Below are 22969 nucleotides of genomic sequence, written 5' to 3' on the forward strand. Positions count from 1 at the left end.
TGGCTCAATAGCTGCTGTTATGGCTGCTACAAAATATAGTTTTAGCGGTGATGACACCTACATTGTATTCAGTATTCTCTCGTGCGTCTTGGGCTGTATGTTATTTTCATTCTGCTTTAATCACGGAGCCTCAGAGAGGAATTGTTAGTCTAATGAGCTCTCTATCCTTGTGTAGCCTGATTAATGTTGCCAGGGCAGCTTGTTTGTGTTATAGTAAAGATCTCCACGCTCTGATCTCTGCTGTGGTGTTTTTAGTGTTCCCTGGCTGCTGATAAAAAGGCCAACTGCTGAACAGCTGCATTCACTGCTGCTCCTCACTGCTGCTGCTCTTCCTTCAGGGATGCAGCAGGGGCTGGAGGTCCTGGTGGTTCCTCAGCCATGGAGAGGCCGTGGTAGACACAGGCTGAGGATGCTGGAGATTCAGCATTACCACAGGAAACAATTTTCCTAATTTCTTCTTGATTTGCTTGCAGTGGTGTATTCCTCTTATGTATCTTTTGATGTTGTAACCATTACCAAGAGTAAAAAAAAGCGATGTGTTGGTTTTTGGTTTTTGTTTTTGTTGTTTTTTTTTTCCCTGCATTTCTCTAGACTGGGGAATGCCCTGTCCAGTTGTACAAAGCATTAAGGGAAATTCTTCATGAGATCTGTAGCTCGGGCGACTGGGCAGTGTGAAGCCTGGCGCTGTTCCCTGCAGGCTGTCAGAAAGGGTTTCCCTGGAGGAAGCAGTGGCCATTCCACTCATCCCTGCAGCAGCTGTCCTCTTGTCCAGCTCCCATTATCCCACAGAGCTCACAGAACAGCCCCACAAACTCTGCTCCCAGCCTGTGGGTTTCCTGTACCCTCCTACCTCTGCCAAGGAACTTTCTGCCTTTGGATAACACAAATCCCCAAGGAATGGCAGTGAGAGTAAAGTCAGAGCTGCTCCCTGGTGAGAGCTCAGCGAGGACATTCCAGGGCTGCCTTGGAAGCTGTTCCTGTGCAGCTCATTTTGCAGAAAGGTCCAGGTAAAGGCCATGGTAACATCAAAGGGGTTTGAGCAAATGACCACAAAACAAGGAAAGACTTTAAAGCTTTTGTGTTTCTTTTGCTGTCTCAAATCTGTGTGCTTAAGTGGTACAGTTGCTATGGAAAATTTCAGGAGAAGGATCGTGTCAGGCATCATTGGATCTGTTCTTTAGCTGGCTTTTTAGGGAATGCTCTGTCAGCTGCCACTCTTGCATCTCTGTGTACATCAGATTTGAGCTTGACAAAAGCGGGTAAGAATGTTTCCTGATGTATAATTGTCACCCCGTTCTTTTAAAAGTTTTAAAGTTCTTTTAAAAGTTTTCTATGCCTTCTGATGTTTATGTATTTCTACTGGAGTTCTCACACACTGTTCATGTAAATAATGATTGGTTTACATTCTTCTTTGTGGGAGGAGAGAATTGATGGTTGGTTTGACCAGTGTGGTTGGAGAGGTGGCCATTTCATCCTCCAGTCCACGGTCACCTTTGGAATTCTATATATTGGGAGGTCAGAAACACAACTTCCCCTTTTTCTTCTTTTGCATCTTGAGTGAGTGTGTGAGTTATTTCATGTTGTAGTGTGACATATAATATAGATTTTGCCTTTTGATTCCTGTGGATGTAAAATAATTTCTTCACTGAAAAAGCTTTTAATCCAGGTTTGTACTATGTCCATGATTTAGGACCTTGTTGGATGCTCAGGGCAAAAAACTGCTCAGTGACCTTTGTGAATCTTTGTCGTGGTTTTGAAGGGTGGGAGTGAACAAAATTTCTTGTACCCATATTTTGACCTCTGTTTCAAAAAGTCCTCAAGAGTGTGGCAAATGTGTAAACAGTTTCCAGGATTTCCAAGATTAACTGCCCCATACACTGCCTTTCAGAAGAAATACTTTGCCTCAGCAAGTGCTGCCATTCAGGCGTGTCTTGGTTTGAATTTAAATAGCTCTAAAACACTGAGCTCTACCTCTATTTTGTCTAATACAAATGTAGGAAGCTTTAAAGACTGGCCACTGGAGCACTCTCATTTTAATAAAATACCTTCAATTCTCTTTCTGCTGAGCACTGTCTGTTTCAGGATTGCAGCCCTGGGAATCTACTCAGCAAATCCTGAATGGAATAATGGCTGCATTCAAGCACTACCACAGCAATGCCAGCCCCTTTTCTGTTTGTTTGTTTGTTTGTTTGGGCTTTTTGGAGCAGGATGGGATTCATTAGTGGTTCTCAGGCATTTCGAATCATTCCTGTGTTAGATTTTCTCCCCATTTGGGATCTAGGCTGGAGATCTGGTGCAGTAGCTCAATGTGGCCATGCTGCATCGCTGTTATGAAATGTACTCCTTTTATTTTTAAATCCTGTCTATTGGAGATCTTTCTTCAGAGGCCCACAGATACTACAGTTCTGCCTAACTTCAGCTGAAGATGTTGCAATTCTTTAAAAGATGGAGAGTTTAATCAGAATTTTCCCTTTAAATTGCTTGCCTAAATTGCTTTTAATTTGGTTCTACTCTGGAGATTTTATAGACCTGAGTGTTGTGTGCTTTCTGCCAGAATCTAAGGGGGTTTAATGAGTTTGTTTGGAATAGCTGTTTTGGAATCCAGAATGGAAGTCTCAGAAGTATTTCAAACTTTGTCCTTGGCACTATTTAGTACCAAGAGTAGAAGGCCATTACAACACCACACTCAGCTCCTTAAAAAAATAATTTTTCTGCTCCTTAACACCAAGAATATACTGTAAATGGTGATATTTTTTCCCCCTTCTGGAGTCTCATGTATTTGTAAATCTATTTTCTAAGTTTTTTATATTTCAAGTTGTTCTGGAAATGGGAAAACAAATAAACAAATAGAATAAAACCCCAAAGTATTTGAAAAGAAATTAACAGTGGAATGAAATTGAATTGTTTATAGTAACTTATAGGTTTCTTGAAGGAGTAAAAGTGGAGAAGATATTCCATCATAAACAGATCTGTAGCTGTTTTTGGACTAAGCTAGGGAATGGCATTGTATGTTACTGTTATTCTTGTTAGACCAACCTTTTAATCGTTGCAAATTCCTTGCACTGAAAAAATGACCTTTTTAAAATATATATATTGGGATGTAACATAATTTCAAGGCTTAACGAGAAAGGAAATTCTGGCTGGATAGAGACAGCTTTTCTTGATAACATGAAGCATTCATGGGGGGAAGCATTGGTGGAAAGCACAAGGGATTTTTGTCGTTTTCCCTTTGTGATTTTTTTTTCTCTTTAACCTCAGAAGTGTAAAGATCTTACTTCAATGGAAAATGGTGAGTAGGAAAGTGGAGGTAGTGCAGCTCCTCCAGGTGTTTTCTTTCCATTGCTCCTCTGTCTTCCAGCAGCATCAACACCACTCAACATCACTGAGACAAAACTGATCAGCAACTTTTCTCTACCGCAAAACACAAAACCAGAACATCTGAGATCTTCCCCACTACCTCTCCCTCCATTTGGCACCATCTCCTGGTCACTTTCAACTTAAACACCTATAGCAAGAATAATAATGTTAATAAAGGGACCTGTTAGTAGTTACTTGCTTATTTTTAGACATTTTTGCTACTTTTTGCTGGGTGTTGACTTTTATGCTGTTCTGTACCAATGTATTTTATGGAATTATTGCTTGGGATGGAATGAAACTAAGTACTCAAATATTTGATTTTGTTTTCTTGCTCTACTTTATAACACACTGCTCCTCAAAGACAGAAGTGTTCTTATTCCAAGATTAAAAAAAGTCAGGTGGAGTGATTTATTTGTCCTAGCTGTATCTTTTTTTAAGCAATAGGAAGAGAAAAGCTGGGAATCCCAACCTTCCTGTTCTTGATGTTAAGAGAATGATTTACCTTGCAATGGGCAGGAGGATCTGACCCCAAGATTCCCTTGCTTTAGGGAATTAAAACTTAACAGACCATGACAAAAACTGTGTAAGGCCCAAAACTGGCTCTTGGTACTGAGGGGGATTTGTGAGTGCTCTAGCTTGATAATATGATTCCTTATGAGCTCCTGGTCTGTTCCCTTGACTTATTTTCTGTTTCCATAATCCTGAAGTTTCTTTTTGTTTTGCCTAAACTGACTCCCAAAGTTCTCTTCTCCTGTCTCTTTAAACAGTTATACAGAGCAGAAGGAAAGTTGCAGTGTCTTTTTAGACATTTTTGAAACTGTCATTAAATAATTTATTGCTCAGTTGTGATAATACTTCAAGGGAAACGTGGCCTTGGTGTTACTCAAGAATTTCACGTATGTGTGACCTTGATTGTAGCAGAATGAGTGAAATGATACTATAATATGCAAAATGTGTTATTTACACATAAAATATCTTGTTTCTGAGCTTGTAATTTTTCCACAGTCTGTGGTGAACTCAGGATATATTATGCAGTGCTGGATAAAGCTGTGTGTTGCCTGTGCCTCACTGGAAAATAATGATACCTCAAAGGTCTCCTTTGTTTTCCATTCCTTGGTATTGCCAAGCCGTCCCTCACCTTCCCTTCACACAAAATTTTGCCTCACAATAAAACCAAGTGTGGCAGGAGCAGTTCCCAAGGCAGTGACCTCCTTCATGTCTCAGAGGGCAGGAGGGGGGAAGAGGCCCTTCCACCATTCCTTGGAGGATGGCCAGTGGAGAAGCCCACAGAGCAGGGTGATCTATTTCTGAACACTGAAGTGCTGCTGCTGGAGATATTTGATGAGAAATTTCCTTCCCCCTCCTCCTCTGCAAGGATTGCCCCTTCTTGGGGGAGGGATGCTGTGGATACTGACTGATGACTACATGGAGCAGTAGGAGTTGTGCTGAATGCTCCATGACAAATAATGCTTTTTCACTCTCCAGCACATATGATATTTATTTCTACACCATGTATGGTCAGCTGGTTTGGAATTCTGCTGGAATCATCCCCACTGCTGCTGCTGAGGCCAAAATCGTGTTTCTTTGGGGGAGGATCTTCTACAGCCACCACAGTTCCATGGTCAGCCTACAGGCATCAGGAACACGTGGCAAAGCAAGCTCTGCTGGTAAAGCCTGAGCTATCAGTGAAGAGCAGTCAGCAAGGAAAGAAAGGTGCTGCCTAAAAAGGGACTACAATGTGCTGCTCACAAAAATGCAGAAAGAGCCTTTATTGAATGCAAGTTCAAGTTAACAACGTTGTGTTGAAAGCAGCTGTCAGGTGAATAGAAAATACAATCAGGCAGACATCATTCACACTTCCTTAATGCATAACCTATGGAAAAGCTCACAGGGGAAGAACAGAATAACTAATTGACAGCTCAGGGGCTGTGATTTTTTGTTTTCCTGCAGTTTCTCAGAATCTGGGATAGAATTTCTCTTAGAAGTTAACACAGGGTATTTTGTTCTTCAGTTATTATTAATTAGTCAGATTTGTATAACTCTTTAACATCAGAATTGGGTTTGTGTCTTAGGTTGTAATGACACTTGGTCACCTGTTGAAAGAGTTACATAAATGCAGTGAGCTGGTGTGTTTTTTACTCCCCAAATTAACAGCCACAGCAGCATTGTTGGGAGATAAATATCTTCCAGTCTTATCTGAGGTCCTGGTTCTGCCATTCAACTAGGGCAGGGAAAAGCTTCTCTTTGTTAAAAACAAACAGACACAGGTTTTTCAGAGCTTCATGTGCTCTGAAGCGTGTGCAGTTCTCAAAGGTACACAAGTAATTATGGTGGGTAAATACATGGATGATCCATCAGGTGTGCAAATACACACCTGAACCTGCTGCTGAGGGGAGCACCTGCACAACTGCTCCAGTGCTACTGACAGGTATTAGGATCTTATCAGGTGGCTCAAGTGCTTCCAGAGAGTGCCAGAGGAGCTGTGATTTGTGAAGATGCTCAGGCTGGGGGCTGATGGCTGTCACATTTTGCAGCTGGCAATCAGAGCATGGAGCAGGACTCCTTGGTGCTCTCAGAGGTGCCTGGGTTACGGTTCTGGAGCAGCCAGGCAGGTGAGGTGTGACTGCCAGTCTTTCTGGCCATAGATTGTGGGAACATCACAAACTCCTCACTCAAAATTTGTTAAATATTTGATAAGGTCTGGGGAAAAGTTTCAGGTGGATCCTACGCTGTTAATATTTATTATAAAGGACAGAGTTGCAGGCACACTCCACATTTTGCAGCATCTCTACTGAATAATTTTTTTCTGCGAATTCATATGAGACCACATAACTAATGGCAGGACACAGAATAACCAGTGTAAACTTTGAGAATTGTACTTCTGAAAGTCTTGGCAGAAGAAATTTCAAACCAATCCAAGCACAGAAAGATGGAAAATAATATCATAAACTTACTGTGAATATTGATATTCAGAACTAGGTGATTTACATATCTTTTTTAGAAGTGTGCTCCATAATTGGGAGTTGCACCTACAATTTCCAACAAAGTTTTAAATAGCATGGTTTAAAATCATATTTTTTTATTAATGAGAAGGTCTTTTCAAAAAGACTGCTCTGCCAAATAAACAGCCTATGGCCTGAACAGCCCATATTAATAAGCTATTCCTTCAATGTTCTCTCTCCAGAGGCTGATGTTGTGCAATGCCTGGCTGCAGTGAAATGCCCAGTGTAGGTGTGATGTATTGTCAGGTTGAGATGGCTGCTGACAACCCTGTGTTTTCATTTTTTAATTGCATTTTTCTTTTAAGCAAACACCAAATGAGCTTCCTTCGTGTGAAGGTGGTACATATGTAGAATTGTAAGCACATGGTGATGGAAAAATGTGTGTATGGAAGTAGGACTGGAAGTGCTTCAGCAGCAGCCAATTGTTTTGAATGAACAAGCCTTGGTAATGAGAGAGAAATCCCAGTTTCACCAATTCCCTGGGTTCATCCAAGGGAAATCCACCTCTGATGTTGCAATCTGAGTCCCCAAGGCTAGTGAGTGACACTGGAAGCTGATTGACACTGCTCACTGTGGGCTCTGCACCAAAGGTGAGGCATTACACCTGGCTCTAACCCTTTGCAGATGCTCCTGTGGACCTGGCCACCATTTTTGGGGTGTTCCCTTGGCCAGTTCAAATGGCTCTCCCTGTGACACTGCAGAGAGAGGCACAATTTAGGAACAGCCCATCAGGCCCCATTGAGCCAAAGGTGAAACTGCAAAGCCAAATATGACAAATTCTGATTTTGAGCTCCTCCAGTTTTCGGTATCACATCAAGCTGTGAAATCAATAAAGCTGCAGTGCCCCTCATTTTTTAGAGAATCCAGTAGCTGTTAACAACCAGAAATGTCTAAAAAGACACTGTAACTTTTTAGGAAATCCAGTAGCTGTACTATTTAGTGACTAAATTTGTTAACAACCAGAAGAATGTGCCTATTCATCAGCATTAGGAAAATAACAATTTGTTTTCTTTACCTGTCAGCCTAAGTTGTATTACAGAGTTGGCTTTTACAATGCTGTTGTTTCTATTATGAATGTCAGATTTAAAGGCTAAGAAGCTGCTTTGTCTTGTAACATTCAGTTTTGTTGCCTTTTCTGCACTCATCAATACTTATTCTTCATCTTTTACCCTGTTGTAGCCTCACAGTGCTCTAAGGGGCAATTACACAAACTGAACCTGCTCTTGAAAAAAAATCTGTATCCAATAGAAATTTTCAAATTTTGTAAAAAAAACAACCAAACAGACAAAACCAAAACCAAAAAAAAAAAAAAAAAAAAAAGCCCATAAGCAAATTACTTTCTTTTAGATCTGGACAAGAATTCAAAGCTGTGAAACAAGAAGGGAAAAATGTTGAAGTAGAAACATTACTGTAAAGACAGCAAAGCATTCTAATGACAAAACATTTGGTTTACAAATTTACCAGACTCTGAACAGTAGGTCTATGAAATAAGTTTATAAAATAATAAGTTTACGAAAGCTCAATTTAGAACTCCTAAGAGCTTTTTGACATGAATTGGAGGGAAGAGGAGAGTGAAATGAATGCAAGCAATCAAAAAAGAGTAAAACAAAGCATTCTTTTATTCCAAGTTTTCAAAGTAAACATAATATGCTTCTGTGAAATGTTTGTATTCTGAAAAGAAAAGAAAATAAGATTCTTTAGTCTGGGTTTTTTTTCCTCAATTGTAGTACAGGGCCTTAGATAAGTCAGGTAAGGAAACATTTCTTTAACGGTGTTAGAGAAACATGAAGATTTTCTTTACCTTGTTAAATCTGAGACCTAAACGTATTGATGCAGAAAAATCAATTCATTTAGTGAAAAAAAATATTATTTACTACTAGCTAGATTCTTTATTTCTGATGGAAACAATTTGTTTTCCCCAATAAGTGTCAGGAGCCGTCAGTGTATTTGGAACGGAGTTTATTCAAGGGCTGAAATGAACAGAGCTCTCAAATGAGAGAACTGAGAGGTGGGAGAAAAACAAATAATTTTAATGCCATTCAGAAGGGGCCCTGACTAATCAGATTGTTGTTCATGGCTTCTTGCTGTTTAGAGGACAGAATAGCATAATTTAGTGAAATATTTGCACTACAATGCTTGCAAATTTGGGGAAATGGAATTTGGATTAAGCCAGGATTATTTTTGATCTTATCCCTTTCTGCTATTTTTTTTTTTTTTTTTTGGTGGTTCTGAGCAGTGCTGATGTACGTGCATAAAGAAAATGGCTTATTTTCTTTGAAGTGTCAATAACATTGTCAGGCATTTATCTAAGTAAACACACAGCAGAATGATTAAGTCAGGGTGAAGCTGAATGCATGAGACACAAATTAATTTTACCATTGTTTATAATCTGTACACTACACAAAATCCGGAGTGCTTAGCGCAGGGGAAAAGTACTGAGCTCTGTAAGAAATGTCAAAATGAGAGATGGGAAATGAGTTGATACCTAAGGAGTTTTGGGAAAAAACTCTGTTTTGGCTTGGTGAAACCTTTACCAAAGATATTTCCTAACACCAGGATAATGGGGGCAATTAGAGAAATGGCACTCCCAGTGCTGATGAATCCATATCCCAGCGTGGCGGGGGGGGGAAATGTCATCTGCTGTGGGTGTGTCTTGCAGTGGCACTGAAATATCTCCACTTGCTCCAGCACCTCTGGGCACTGCCAATATATTATTGTGAAAATGAAGAGAGGTGAGAAAAAACCATATTTTTGTGAAGATTGGCCTGTCATAGAATCATACAATCACAGACTGGCTTGGGCTGGAAGGGACCTGAAAGGTCTTGTTCCACCCCTGCCATGGCAGGGACACCTCCCCCTACCCCAGGTTGCTCCAAGCCCTGCCCAACCTGGCCTTGGACAGTTCCAGGGATTCAGGGGCAGCCACAGCTGCTCTGGGCACCTGTGCCATGGCATCCCCACCCTGTGAGTGATGAATGTCTGTACAGTTACATCTCAACAACAATATTTCCAGTTGCAGCTTAATCAGAACCTTCTGAGATCAGTGCAAAGCCCCTTTGTCACCAGGATCCGAGCTTGAGCCAGTTCTGCCAGTGGGTACAAAAGTACAGCAGGCAGGAATGAGTGTCCCCTTCATGTGAGAAGGTAAAAGCTGAAATATTCCAGTGAACAGATGAAGCCAGACAAAGAACTCTATGTCCCAAATCTCTCTGAAGCAAAAAAAGTCATCAAAAAAGCCAGGCTGTATTTATGGCAGCAGAGAGGTTTCCTAGAAAAGGACATGAAGAAGCCACTAAACATCAAACTCTACTTAAAAACCCTCTTACAATCTCAACTCATTAAAAATGAAATAATTTTCTCTTTTATTGAATAACTTACTGAGGTTATATTAAACTTCAGCACATGCTGTATGTTAAAGATCTGAGTTGTGTTTGTACACAGGATGGGTACTGTTATTTTGATATTGCTCATTATTAAAAAAGAAAATCTCTCCATAAAATGTAATTTAGGGATCCAGTTTCAGTTTTATGTTTACACCATTTATTTAAAAACACACAGTAAAAACAATTTACAAAAATAGAGGAGAAAAGTTAAACCACTTCTTCAAGGAGGCATCATCCTATATTTATAGTTTGGTAAACATAACATTAATCAGCTGGAAAATGTTCAGCAAAATATAAAACCGTTCTGGGCTCTAGCTCAGAGAAATATATGTAGAAAAATATATCTAGCTTCTCTACTTCAAAAGGGAGTGCATAGCTGCAGAACCTCCGGGAAAATCAATTTTCTGCGGCATAAGCGGCTCGTGCAAAATTTTGCAGTGCCCCATCTAGATTTTTTTTTAATTTAACTGATTTACTTCTCTTCCTCTAACAAGTATCTGAGCTGCAAAAGCATTCTGGTTACTCCTCCAAGTACTGTTGAAATGGTATTGAAACATTTGTTGGGAAATAAAAAAATAAAATCTTGATGCCGTTGAAAGAAATCACACGAGGTGCACATTTCTTCCTTCAGAGGTTTTGCCTTCAGAGGTCTTGGCTCAAACCTGCTTACCACCAAAAACTGGGAGCAGAACTTGAGATCCTTGACTTTGATGGTGGTCCCAGTGAGGTGCCTCACTGGGAAATTCCTGACTTTGTGCAGAGAGGTGACCAATTCCCAAATTTGCTACTCTTTGTACCAAAATGCGATAATCAGATCAAATCTCCATTGGAAGCAACACACAGAACCTTCTTCTCTGTGTTTGTTCTGCTGAGAGCGCTGTGTCCCCAATAGAGTTTTTGTGATTTTTTTTAAGAACCATCCCTAGAGAATAAGCATGCTACATTCCCTCTTTGATGTGCTGCCCAGGGACTTCAAAGAAAAACTTATACAAAATACATCCTCTTAAAAATTGCTTTGTTTCCAAATCCCAGCTACAATTATTAATGTGATGTAGGTTGACTTTTTAGATTACATTTGATTTAATTTTAGATTATGTTATTATTTCTTTGACTGCATTCTGTCTGTACCGATATAAAGGTGCATTTCTTAGGTAAATTTCGCTCCTGAAATGAGCAGGCTGAGTGTTGCACATAATCTATCCTCATTTCACATGATGAGACTTTCAAATTCGGATCTTTTCGACTCAGTGCCTCCTCCATCACTGCTGGAGCTTAGTGTTTTGAGGAGAGAGGGATGTATTACAGTAACTGATGGGGTTTTACTGGCTTGCAAACACTCTTCAACCCTGTGAAGCAAGATCAGGCTCTCTCATGTAAAATGCATTGCTGCTAACACTGGGAGATTCAATTATAACCATCCTCTTCCAAGGTTTATCTCCTGAAAAGTGATGGGAAGAAGCAAACTGTTGAAAGTTTGAGAGGACGGTCAGTTACCACTTTGAAACTTGGAGTATTTTCTGCCACTCAGCTTGTTCTGCCTCTCCCTCCTGATCTGTGTGTAACCTCAGACCATTTGTCTGTTGTCAGGAGAGGCACTGGGTACAAAGCCAAATTTTAGTAGTAAAGGTGCAAATGAAGATCCCCAGCACAGGCAGCTTTGGAGATCTTGAGATGAAAACGGGATGTTCTGCAGTAATGCTAACACTGAGGTGAATCACTTTTCACATTGGCTTTGAAACTGAAGAATGAGAACCCCTCAGCCTCATCTGACCCTAGGGGAGCTCTGGTTTTGTTTTGATACTGAACTCTCCCAAAGTCCCTGTTTCCCACCTCTTATTTCTCAGCAGAGGTTTGTAGGGGCAGCATGAGGCCTTCCCCAGGTGCTGGAGGAGGTGGGGACTCCTGGCTGGAGCTGGCCTGTTGGGATGCCAATATAGTAAAAAATGTGGCAGACCCCATCCAGGAAGAAATGCTGATGCCTGGCTCCAGATCAGAAGGCTGAAGGATAGCTTTATTAAAACTATACTCTATTACATTCATATACTATTTAAAGAGACACTATCCTATTCTACACACTCACTTCTTACTCACCTCTCTAACTCAAACTCGGGACTCTGCTGAGAGCCCGAGCCACAGCTGGATCCCACTGGGCACTGACCCCAAAGAACCTTCACCAGAATCCAGCCCAGCAATCACTGCAGGTGAACAATCTCCACACCACATTCCACATGGGGAAAACAAAGGGGCAGAGATAAAGATTGTTTCCTCTTCTTCTCTCTGTGCTTCTCCTGAGAGACAGAATTATGTCTCTCTGTCCAGAGAATGTGAATGGCCAGGATGTTTTAGCTAAAGTGATTAACAGCTCCCTGGCAGAGTTCTCCCTCCTGGGTGGAAGGAATCGACCAATGAGCCAAGGTGTGCCTCTCCTGCTTGGAAGGACTGCTCCTTGCCATTTCTTTCCCTTTCTTTTGGGCTCGTGGGATGAGATCTGTTGTGCTTCTCTCTGGAGTGCTGGCTAAACACTTTATGGACGGCTTGAGCAGCAACCAGCTGGGATTGTCAGCAAGAGCCCTCCTGACTCAGCCACCTTTAGAAACAGCAGAAAACACAGAGGCAGTTAATGTCAAAACCTCCTCTGTCAGTCTTATGTATTTTGGTAATGGCTTTGGCACTGAAAACGACTGAAATAATGCCACTGAAATGTCCATTGAAGCAAGATATAGCTGTGTCTACACTAGAGCTTTTGTCAGTATGGAAATGTCAGAAAACATTATATTCAGAGCACAAATTGCAAGTATAGAACTGACAAAGTAAATTTTGAACAGTGTGCTCAAGTGTAATGCTTGAAACATATTCCAAATTGGCAAGTTGCAACCAATCATGGAGAAGAACCATAGCTCCAAAAACCTGACAGAGCCAATGTTGAAATCAGAATAATTGCAACTCCATTTTCACAGTAATTTAAATGGCAGAAGCATTGGCAGAAATTCATGAATAATTTACATATAAAAATTTAGCAATCTGTGGTGAATAGAAAAATAAACGGCAAATCCAATAAATAAATGATTGTTGTGAATTATTTGCTCTGCTCTGATGTTTGCTAAGAAGTGTCTTTTTTTTTCGAGCTTTCATGAAGTGCTGGATTTAAACTCCTGCTCCTCAGGTAAATGCAGTTTTAAAGCAATAGCAGAAAAGTACATATCTACCAGGGGAAAAAATAACAAACCACAAGCAAAACAATAGGAATGTGCAAAAAAGGTTGTTTTATGAAGGATACATATAAAAAGGACTTATTTGCCATGCAGCAGCTGCAATTCCAAAGTCTGTAGCCTTAATGAGAAATGTTAGCTGATATATGTAATGATGAGTTATACACTGCAACTGTTTTTAATTAACTATGTATAAAGTTTTAAGATTTATAGAGGAGGTAAAATCTGAAAAGAGAAATTCCTAATTCCCTTCTGTGCCTGTGGGAATGTGATATTATTTTAATAAACAAGAAATTAATTTACACAGCACCAGCATTTGTTTCCACATAGAATGGATATTGAATCTGTGTTAAAAAAAAGTTACAATAGGTAGTTAAAATAGAAAAATTGTTTATCTGGTTTGCTTTGACTTTGCTTGAAATAAGATAAAGAACACTAAATACTTCTGCTGTTTGGAAGGTGATGGTTTTTTAATAAGCTCGGACTATTCTGTAGATCTATTATTTTTTTTTCCATAATGATATTCTGTTTCTGATGTAAATCTTGAGCAGTGTTACACATCAGTTTATTGGAATAATGCCTCATAATTCACCTCCTGCATGTGTGAGAACAATTGCTTTTTTGCTCAGACATTTGTTTAAATTTGGAAATCTGTGGGACTTTTTTTGGTGTTTTTTTTCCTCCTTGCTTAAATTAAAAATATTTTTTTAAATCTCATAATATTAACATTTATTTTTGTTTGACCTAGAATAAAAAGTCATGCTCGGAATAATTGGTGAAGGCAGAATTAAATAAATCCCACATGATCCTTTTATCAAAGTCTAGTGCTGGTGTTCTGTTTCTCCACCAGCTCAGAAACTGGGACACTCATTTTGGGTGCAGCTTTTTCTATCACGTAGAATCAAACACTCTCACTACTAATGAACTCTCCAGCTGTCTTGTGGCCTAAGAATTACAGAACTTGCTCAAATGTCCAGTAACACTTCCCTTTGGAATATGTGCATTTCCTTTCCATTTGTCTCTTATCCATAATCTTGTAACTTTTTGCAGAATCTAATTTTTGGTTCTTGATTTTTCCCGTTATTCCATGTTGTGTCACTTGTGCTATGTGGGAAGACCTGCCTGTACAGGTGTCTGCCTGTTTAAGAGGCTGGTCCATGTTTATAAACACTGCCCAGCTGGGAATGGGAATAGGGATCTGGTATTTGAATTGTCTTTGGTGGATTTTTTTCCTAATAACAATTAAATGCACGAATTCTTTTTTCAAAATATTATTGTCCACAGTCAGCATGTGCATGCTCATGTTGGTACTACTGAACTTGAAACATCCTTATTTAATCCTAAATTTCAATTTGATCATCTCTAACATTTTCAACACTTTATACTTGTGCTTGCCCTTGAGAGGGACTTCCTCAGGGAACTTCCGTGGCTGTCCCTGCTCTATGTAGGTCACAGGATGCATTTTGAACAAATAAATTTTTCAATATTTGTAGCCAAACCCCATTTCAGTGTAAATAAAAACCTGATGGCTTCTGTAGATGGAGACAATGAAATTAATTTAACATGCTTGGCCTATGAAAAGCTTTTCTGTTCCTGAGAGTGGCAGTTTTTGTGACACTGTCTATTGTAAACTGGTGCTCTCAGGTGGTAGCTAGCTTTCTGAGACTATTTTGTGTGTGCTGATTGACTGCTCTGGCACTTCCAGGTTCCTTCCCAGGCAAGTCTTGATCCTTGTGTCCAAATCCTGTTTTTCTGGAATATATGATCCTTCACCCTGTGTGCTGATTCTAATGTTTATATAGGGGAGCAGTGCCCTGCAGAGCTATGGGCAGTGGAGCTCCCTGCACTGGAGACAACCATCCTGAACTCTGGAGTAATTCCTTCACAGAAATGGTTGTAAAGCATTGGAACAGGCTGCTCAGGGAAGTGGTGGAATCACTATCCCTGGAAAAAACCTGTGGATGCATCACTGAGGACATGGTTTAATGATGAACACGGTGGTACTGGGCTGGAAGTTGGACTTGATCTCAAAGATCATTTCCAACCTTAACTATTCCATGGTTCTGTGGAAGTGCCTGCTGTGTGACCTCAAATGAGCAATTTACCTGGAGCTCCCAACATGTTAACACAGATAAAAGCTGCTTTATTTTCTATGGCTATAAAGGAGGGTGTTCTAGACACTTCAGAAGGAAAAGGGGGAGAAATGCTGAGTCTCCTCCTGGAACAGCAAGTGAATGCAGTAATAAAATATTGTTTACTCCTTTGGTGGTTTGGAAAGCTGGAGGAGGAATGAATAATTGGGAAACAAGTCTGGAAAGGCAGCTAAGTTGAGCAGCACAACTCATTGCCAGTTCCTGTATGGGAATGTTGCAGGGAAAGGTTGTGTCAGCAGGAGAGGGGGTGGGAAGCAGGCATGGGAATCACAGTAAGAGAAACACTTCCCCAAGAGCTGAGCACGTTCCTCCTTGTGCTTTTTTTGGGATGTGAGACGCTCCTGAGATGTGAGTCAGGAGGAGGAGCCCAGAGACTGAGTGAACAAACTAGGGAGAATTGGTCTGCCAAGGCAGGAGCAGATGTGGGGGGATGTAAAGACCATATATTTTATTTCTTGATTGCTTCTCATGCTTGGCCACGTAATCTATTTGCACTAAGCCAGGGTGCTGGACTCCAACTCCCCCTGCAAGGAAATGTTCTCATCTATTGGGATTCATCTGAGACGACTGTTCCATGTCTAGGAAATTGATAGAAGGAAAGTTGTTTTTGCCATTTCAGGATCCATTTCTCTGTCTGTAATTTACTCTTCTGTAAAAGCTTCCCTGATGTAGAATATTCCCAATCCAGGCTTGTCTCTGGCAGAACTTCAAAACATTAATGGACATCTTTCAGGGTTGTAATGAAATCTGGTTTTGTTCAGCTTTGGAAGGAAATTTTAATGAAGAGTTTTGCAAAATAAAAGGGCTTGGAGGTGATGATCAGGAATTACTTTCCAAAAATCATATAAGATGGACAAAGTAAAATGAAGTGTGGTGGCAGCACTGCACCTCTATCAGTCTGTGTTGCAGTACAATAGCAGCCATTGCCTGTGCAATAACGAGTCTCATCAGTTTCCAGACAGAAGGCTTTGTAATAACAGAGTATTTATGTAAAACACTGAGGGGAAAGAGGACGGAGGGAGGGAGTGAAGGTTGTCTATCAGGCTGAATACACAAAGCATTTGGTGCTTCAAAACTAATTTTATTTTTAGTTAATATTCATTGATGTAAGTTCTAGTCTATTATTAAGTGAATCTGGTGAATAATTACATCCATCACTTTGAAATGTTTAAGACAAGCGTGGAGTTGTAAAACCAGTCTTTTATATTGGAATCATCCCCAAAATTGCGTCGTGGGAACCATGTTGACATTACAGTTTGATCATGTTCTGAGTCTGAGGGATCTCAGCACTTTCCCAGAATTGCTCCTGTACATTGTATTTACAGGCATTAACCAGCCAGTCTCGATTTCTTGGGAGCCATGAGAAAGTGTAGGGCATCTCTGTCTCATTTTCTTGGCTTCTGTCAATGTTTGAGTGTGACCCATCTGTGAGTGAATGGCAACTGTTTATTCCAGAATGAAGCATGTGCTGAAACACAAACAAGCAGCCTACAGAAGCACTGAGCTAAGTTTAATTAGCTGTAGAGTTCATTTCAACTTCAAACTCCCAAGTTAGCTTGCTAGGCAGCAGAGTTTATAATGCATTTCTTGCTAGATGCCTGCTAGACAGGAGAGCTGATGATATTATATTTGTTGCTAGGTGATGAATTCTGATAACCTTTCTGTTCCTACACTTATAAATGTCTCATGCACTCTCTGCTATAGCATAATTACTTATTTATGCCTCAGTTCCTGGGTGGAACTACTACAAAGTTGCTAAGCAGCCATGTGTATAAATATATAACATCGTGTCACTTGAAAACTTTTGGCAACTCACATTTACCAGATGAATTCTCTGTTTGTCACGATTGTAGCCATTAACAAAGTGGAACACAAATGAGGGATATCAGTGTACACAAGGACAGAGCTTTATTTGTCACAAGAGACTAATGCTCTGGGAGGAGATGTGAGCTGGAAAAATGCACAGATTTAGTGGTTTGGGGTATTTTGCATTCTTTTCCTTTTTTTAATGGCTTTATAACCAGAAGCAAAGTAAAGATTGACTGATTATTATCTCACCTCTTTAAACTTCATAAGCATTATAATCATTATAGTTATTCTAATGTGAAGGAAAAGAGGCACTTATTCAAACAGATGTGCTGAGGTTTCTGCATTCTAATGCTGCAAAGTGAGGTGAGAGTGTAGGAAATCTGTATGAGTAATTCTCAGGGCAGCCATCAGAGAATTTGTCATTAGTGGGACCTACACCAAGCCTAAGGAGAAACGAGAGATGAGAAATCCAGGTTTTTTTCCTTTATTTGACTTTGACACAAGTTTAGTTGAGTTGACAACTATGATGGCAGCTGGAATTCGTGTAACCTTAGGGATAACTGTAATTTATTAAATCTAAGAGAGTGTCTGGTAATAAAATTCTCAGATGGCTTTTCACTGCACTCTTTTGTTGACTCTGGAGTTTAATACAAGACACAATTTTATTCGCTGATCACAACTTTCTGTGGAAACTGTCAGTTATGGGCCTGATCCATGTTCCAAAAAGGCTTGGAATCAAGCACTGCCTTGATCCCAATCTTTGCTGATTCCAGTGGTGCAAACTTGAGGCTGGCAGCGTTATCTACATGGTGCCAGATGAAGGTGGGACATTCACATGTGACAGCCAGGCAGCAGCAAATGGCCCAAAGAAGCAGAGCTTATATCTGAAATATAGATTGTGTGAAGCAATTGACAAAACTTTGCATTGTCATTTGCTTCATGCGCAGTACTTGTTTAAACATGGAGCAATTCCAACCATTTCAGCAGCAAAAGTGAATAACAACATCACCTAGATCATCAAATAATCACTATTGAGCTGTTTGTGTTTTCTCTTCCTTTCCCCCCCCCCCATTGTTCCTTAGTTATTAAAAGAGGCACAAACTTCAGTAGCCTGATGTTCTTCCCTTGGTTTATCTATGTAAACAAATTTAAGGTTATTTATAAACGATCCTGACTGACAGAACATACTTTCCCTCAGGTCAGTTCTTTTGTGGAAGATACCAAAGCCTGTCTTTCTTTAAAGTATAAAAGCCTGTGTTTGATGTGAAAAGAAACTGTTCTGGGAATGGCTGTGCAGAGCAAGATTACATGGTTCAATTTTAATTACATTGTTCTCAGCAGTGCAACTTGTCTAATCTTAGTGTGAGAGTCAAAATTCAAACCAAGGTTATTTGGTTCTGTAACTGTTAGTCAAGCACTGATATTGTTTAAAAGAGATGACAATAAGTTTAAGAAGTTTAAAATCCAGCACAGTTCTGAGAAGTGGCTTTCCTCGTTATTCTCAGAAATGTTGTATTTTAGCAGGTTGATTTTTGTGTGGATTCTAGAATTATCTGTGTGTTGGAATTGGATGGTTACTTGACTAAAACAGAAGCTTAACTACCAACTCAGTTTGCAAAATTAAATGCAGTTTAGATTCTGAAGGCCTTCTGAAAAGTTATTAATAAACCATGTCCAAGGGCTTCAATTTATGCACCTGACTTTTAGACTGAGGGCTGAAAAGGAGTGCAGGTCAGTTATTTGCACATTTATCAGATCAGTCTGGAGAAACCAACTTTCCACAGATGACTCTTAAAAAAATTTGAGGGAACTACCTTGAGAGAACTTGGTAAAACCACTAAGAGTAATTGTTATTTCTCTGTCAGGTTCATTGATGAAGAAGGTGAGAAACCAAAAGATTTCCCCTGGAACTGGGAGGGCCTTTGCTTCACTTTTTCACTGGGAAAGCTGAACAATCTACAGAATAAATGGTTTGAGCAGATTTTCAGACATGGCATTACTCATTCAGCAGCTGGGAAAATAGGCCAGCAACCTACAGTATCCATTTTGAAAGGAAAATATTGCACAGTGGATTTATTACTCACTCTCATTTCCTTTTATGTATTGTAAATGATGCGTCATCCTCTATTTCTGAAACAAACTCCTACCACTGTGTGCTGTTTGGAAATTATTTCACAGGCCATAAGTTGAAGGCTTTATTCCTGGGGACGTCTTTTAAGGAAACGTTTTTGTACTTGTATAATTTCAGCATTATTATCACTCCAGAAGAAGGGCAGCTGTACGTAGATGTCCCTGTATTTGGGGTTTTTAACATTTCCTAGCATGTACTGACCAATAGTTTGGGTTCTGTTGGAGTGCTGAGGTGAGGAAGCAGTGAGCTGAGTTACAGATTAGTTGTCATTCTGCACAGAAGGTGAAACCAAGACCCAAGACTGAGGAGGTGGAGGCAATATTGCCTTGCACAGCAACTGTGGGTAATGTGCAAAAAAGCACTTTGTAGTGATGCCTTATTTAATGAAAAGCTCCTGCCCTTTGACTTCTTGTCTCCAAGTTACTGCCACAGCAGGAGAGATATCTCAAGCAATATTTTTTCTTCCATCTCTGATAAAAGCAAGTGTATAAGGCTATGAGTAGCTGCCATGGATTTGGTATAGAACAAAAGATATTTTTCACAATAATAATTTCTTCTTCCAGCCTCAAATCACCGAATTATTTGAACTTGCCACTGGAGAAGCAGACAATGTTTCCATTCCTCCAGTGAGGCTCCATATTTCACTTCTGTTATTTATTCACCCTTCTTACTAATGGTCCAACCTCAGGCAAATGGAAATGTGTGTGTAACTCAGTGAATATTCTGTTCAGCCAATAGAATACCATAATTTTTCTTAGATTAGCTTCACACTTATAGAAAAATAGTTGAGTGCTGACAGAACTCAAATGCCTTTAAAAAAATTAGAAAAAATTGAAAAAGTTTTGACTGATCATGTAAAGAAATGACAGATCACTGTAATTATAACAAACTGACCTTGAAGATAAACAGTTTTAATTGTCAGCTTGAGGGAAAATATCCTCATGACCTTTGACTAATTGTCTAGTTAATGAAAAATCTTTACTAAATAAGTTTGTGGCTTTGGCGGCATTTGAAACATATACTGGTGTAAATAAGGTACTTTCTGGGCTGGTTTCACTATAGGTTGTTTCCTGTGAGTGATTGCTTGTTGCTACTTTTTGACATCTGCTGGCAGCCTTTTTTTTATACAGTTAAAACTCCTGGGACACCATTTTTGGTTTTTTTTCCTGAATTCAATCTCCACTGATTAGTTTTCAATAAATTACACATATCAAGAAATTTGGATTTGTTAGCACTTCGGGTGACTGCTCAAAGATCAGACATGTACCTGTGCAGAAGACAAGGAAATTCACAGTCAGTAGCACACTGCCTCTCCAAACTTTATTCAGGCAGCATTCAAAGGAAACAATCCATTATATCCCACTGGGAATTCTTGTACAAACTCAGACTTCTCTCCGATCTCCCTCCTCTACAGACACGATTCATTTCATATTGACAAACTTTTCACAGCAATCTGCAGAGCCACGAACAGATTGAATGCATCTGAATGTCTTTGATTCTGTCTGCTTGTATCTCAGGCCCAGCCAGTGAAGACATTGTAGGAATCTAAAGTTAATTTCATCTTATGTTCTCCTGGGGATCTTAGCAGAATGTTGTGTAAATCTGCTGAAATGGAAAATTATTGATCATTTGCATTGCAATGGGAAACCCTTTCACAGAAACCAGCAAAGTTAAAAAGTATCTTTTCTACATATCACTGCTGGCTCTGGGGTTATTTGGGCTGCCCAGAATCGATGCAGCATTAACAGGGAAATGTCACATTCCTCCTCAGATGTGACAGCTCCTTTGAGACTGGAGCTCCACAAATGTGGTGTCAGTTTGTGTCCCCTGCATTTACAGAGAGAAAACAGCTCCAGTTAAACTGAACTCTGTGTTGTGCTCAGAAGATCAATGACTGTGATATAACATCTGAAGGTTTTTTTTTTTTTTTCCTTCAGACACATTTCCTGACATAATATTTTTGTTGAAACAGTAATTTTTCTCTAGGGTTTAGAACAGCAACTACAGTATTGCCGTGCCTCATAATGCAGCCACTGACCCAGGAGATCAGTCAATAACACCTCTTGTTGTAATGAATAAGTCAAGATAACTTCCAACTGAGAACAACTCCTTACAGCTCCTTCCACCTGATTAAATTTTTGCCCTAAATAAGACAATGGGCAGCAAAATGATGTGTGAAGATATCATGTAATGTGAGCTGATGAAGTGCTGGAGGAGGAGGGAATGCCTTCAGTTTTGATTGTAGTGGTTGTGTTTTCCCGTAATTTCAAGCAGTCACAGACAGCTGACGGAGCCCTGTTGGCAGAATAAATTTGTTAAAGAGCACGAGATGCTGCTGAGGGATCTTCCTTTCTAGGAGAAAGGAAAGAGAGAGGGAGCGTGGTGGGAAGAGGCAAGAAGTAGCAGAGGTATGGAAAAAGTCAGGAATCCTTGATTTGGTGCTGATGGAGCTGTGTTGCTCACTTGTGCTCTGCGCAAGCACCTGCTGGAATCCCAAACAGCAACCCCAGAGCTGCAGGGCGAGGACATTTTGCTCCAGACCTGGGAGGATAGAATTTGTGAGGCCTCTGTTTGCAGAGCAGGGTTGATCATTTCTAGTTCAGGGTACCAGATGTGATCCTCAGATCAAGCCAAGTGCTGTTTTGATGTGCCAGGAGAAAAGAGGCAGAGCTCAGTGGGATGTGAAAGATGCCAGTCCAGTGTTGGGTAGGGCAGAAGGTGAGGAGAGGGGCAGAGCAGGGCATGGCTGAGCTGGGGTTTTTGGTGTGGATGGAGCCACTGGCTCTGGAATCACACATCAAACCCATCACCCAAGAGGCAGCCTTCAGTCAGATATCACTTATTGCTCAGGTGATCTCTGCTGCAGAATTTCAGGTTTTTAGCAATATTCCCAGCTCTGCTACGACTGTAGATGGCAGAGGACAGGCAGGAGAGAGAGCAGTGTGGCTCTTCTGTGAGGACATCACACCTTTCCTTGGCTGCAGCTGGCTTCTGGGTGAAATCCCTTGTCTTCCATCATCTAGGGGAGCTTATCTCCTATCTGTGATACGTGCAATGAATTCTGACAGCCCAGAGAAAGCTGTGGCTATTAATAGGCACCATTTCTCCAGTGGAAAGGGTGTTCTCCAAAGGGCAGGAATGAACACCCTGTGCCCGGTGGATGAACTGCTGGCCTAATTTTTGTATCATAACAGGGCTCTGCACAAGTCTAATCATCACACATAAACCACACAGGGATGTTTGCCAGTTTAGCTAATCAGTTTGTTTTTTCAGACTTGAAAAGTGTGCTCAGGGATGCAGTCTGTTGCTTAGTACTTGTTCTTCCAAAGAAGTCAAATATAAATGTGTATTTGTCTTAAGCAATTCTTGTTATGTTGTGACGAACATTTCACTGTTGCTCATGTTCCCTCAATTTCTGACTCTCTGGATACTAAATAAGTCATCATTGTAATTTACTTCAGGGGCACATAAAGGAATTATATAAATGCAAGAAAATCATAAACATGCAGTGCAAGATAATCACCCACTGTTGCTTGTTGGATTTGTTAAAAATATCATTCTGTAGCAATTCTACTGCAGAGTTAGGGTAGCATTAAGCTCTATAAAAACCTTGAGAAAAGGTTTTCATAAAATACATTTTGTTCATTTTATTAAATGTTCGATAAGTTTTTTTGTGTAAATACTTCAGTCATGCTAGTGGGTTTCTAATCTGTGAAATCATTATTTCTGCAGCCCTTTTAGAAATAAAATAATGATAATATCATATCTTTAGGAGTAACCTGTCTGACTTAACTGTTGACAGTGTCTTGTCTGGACATTATTCTGCCCTCAAATTTTCATGAGGCAATACTTTGTCCTTCTGCTGCTCAGGTATTTTTGCAGAAAACCAGCAGAAACACACAGGCCATGGGCTCACTGCCAGAAC

At 40.1% G+C, this 22969-nt stretch overlaps 1 protein-coding gene across 3 annotated transcripts in view; it reads left to right on the plus strand.

Moving 5' to 3' along the window:
* Nucleotides 1-22969, plus strand: part of CDH13 (cadherin 13) — a 449953-nt gene that overhangs the window by 126081 nt on the left and 300903 nt on the right. The window lies entirely within an intron of this gene.

Source organism: Vidua chalybeata, chromosome 11 (genome assembly GCF_026979565.1).
Source record: "Vidua chalybeata isolate OUT-0048 chromosome 11, bVidCha1 merged haplotype, whole genome shotgun sequence".
Taxonomy (NCBI): Eukaryota; Metazoa; Chordata; class Aves; order Passeriformes; family Viduidae; genus Vidua; species Vidua chalybeata.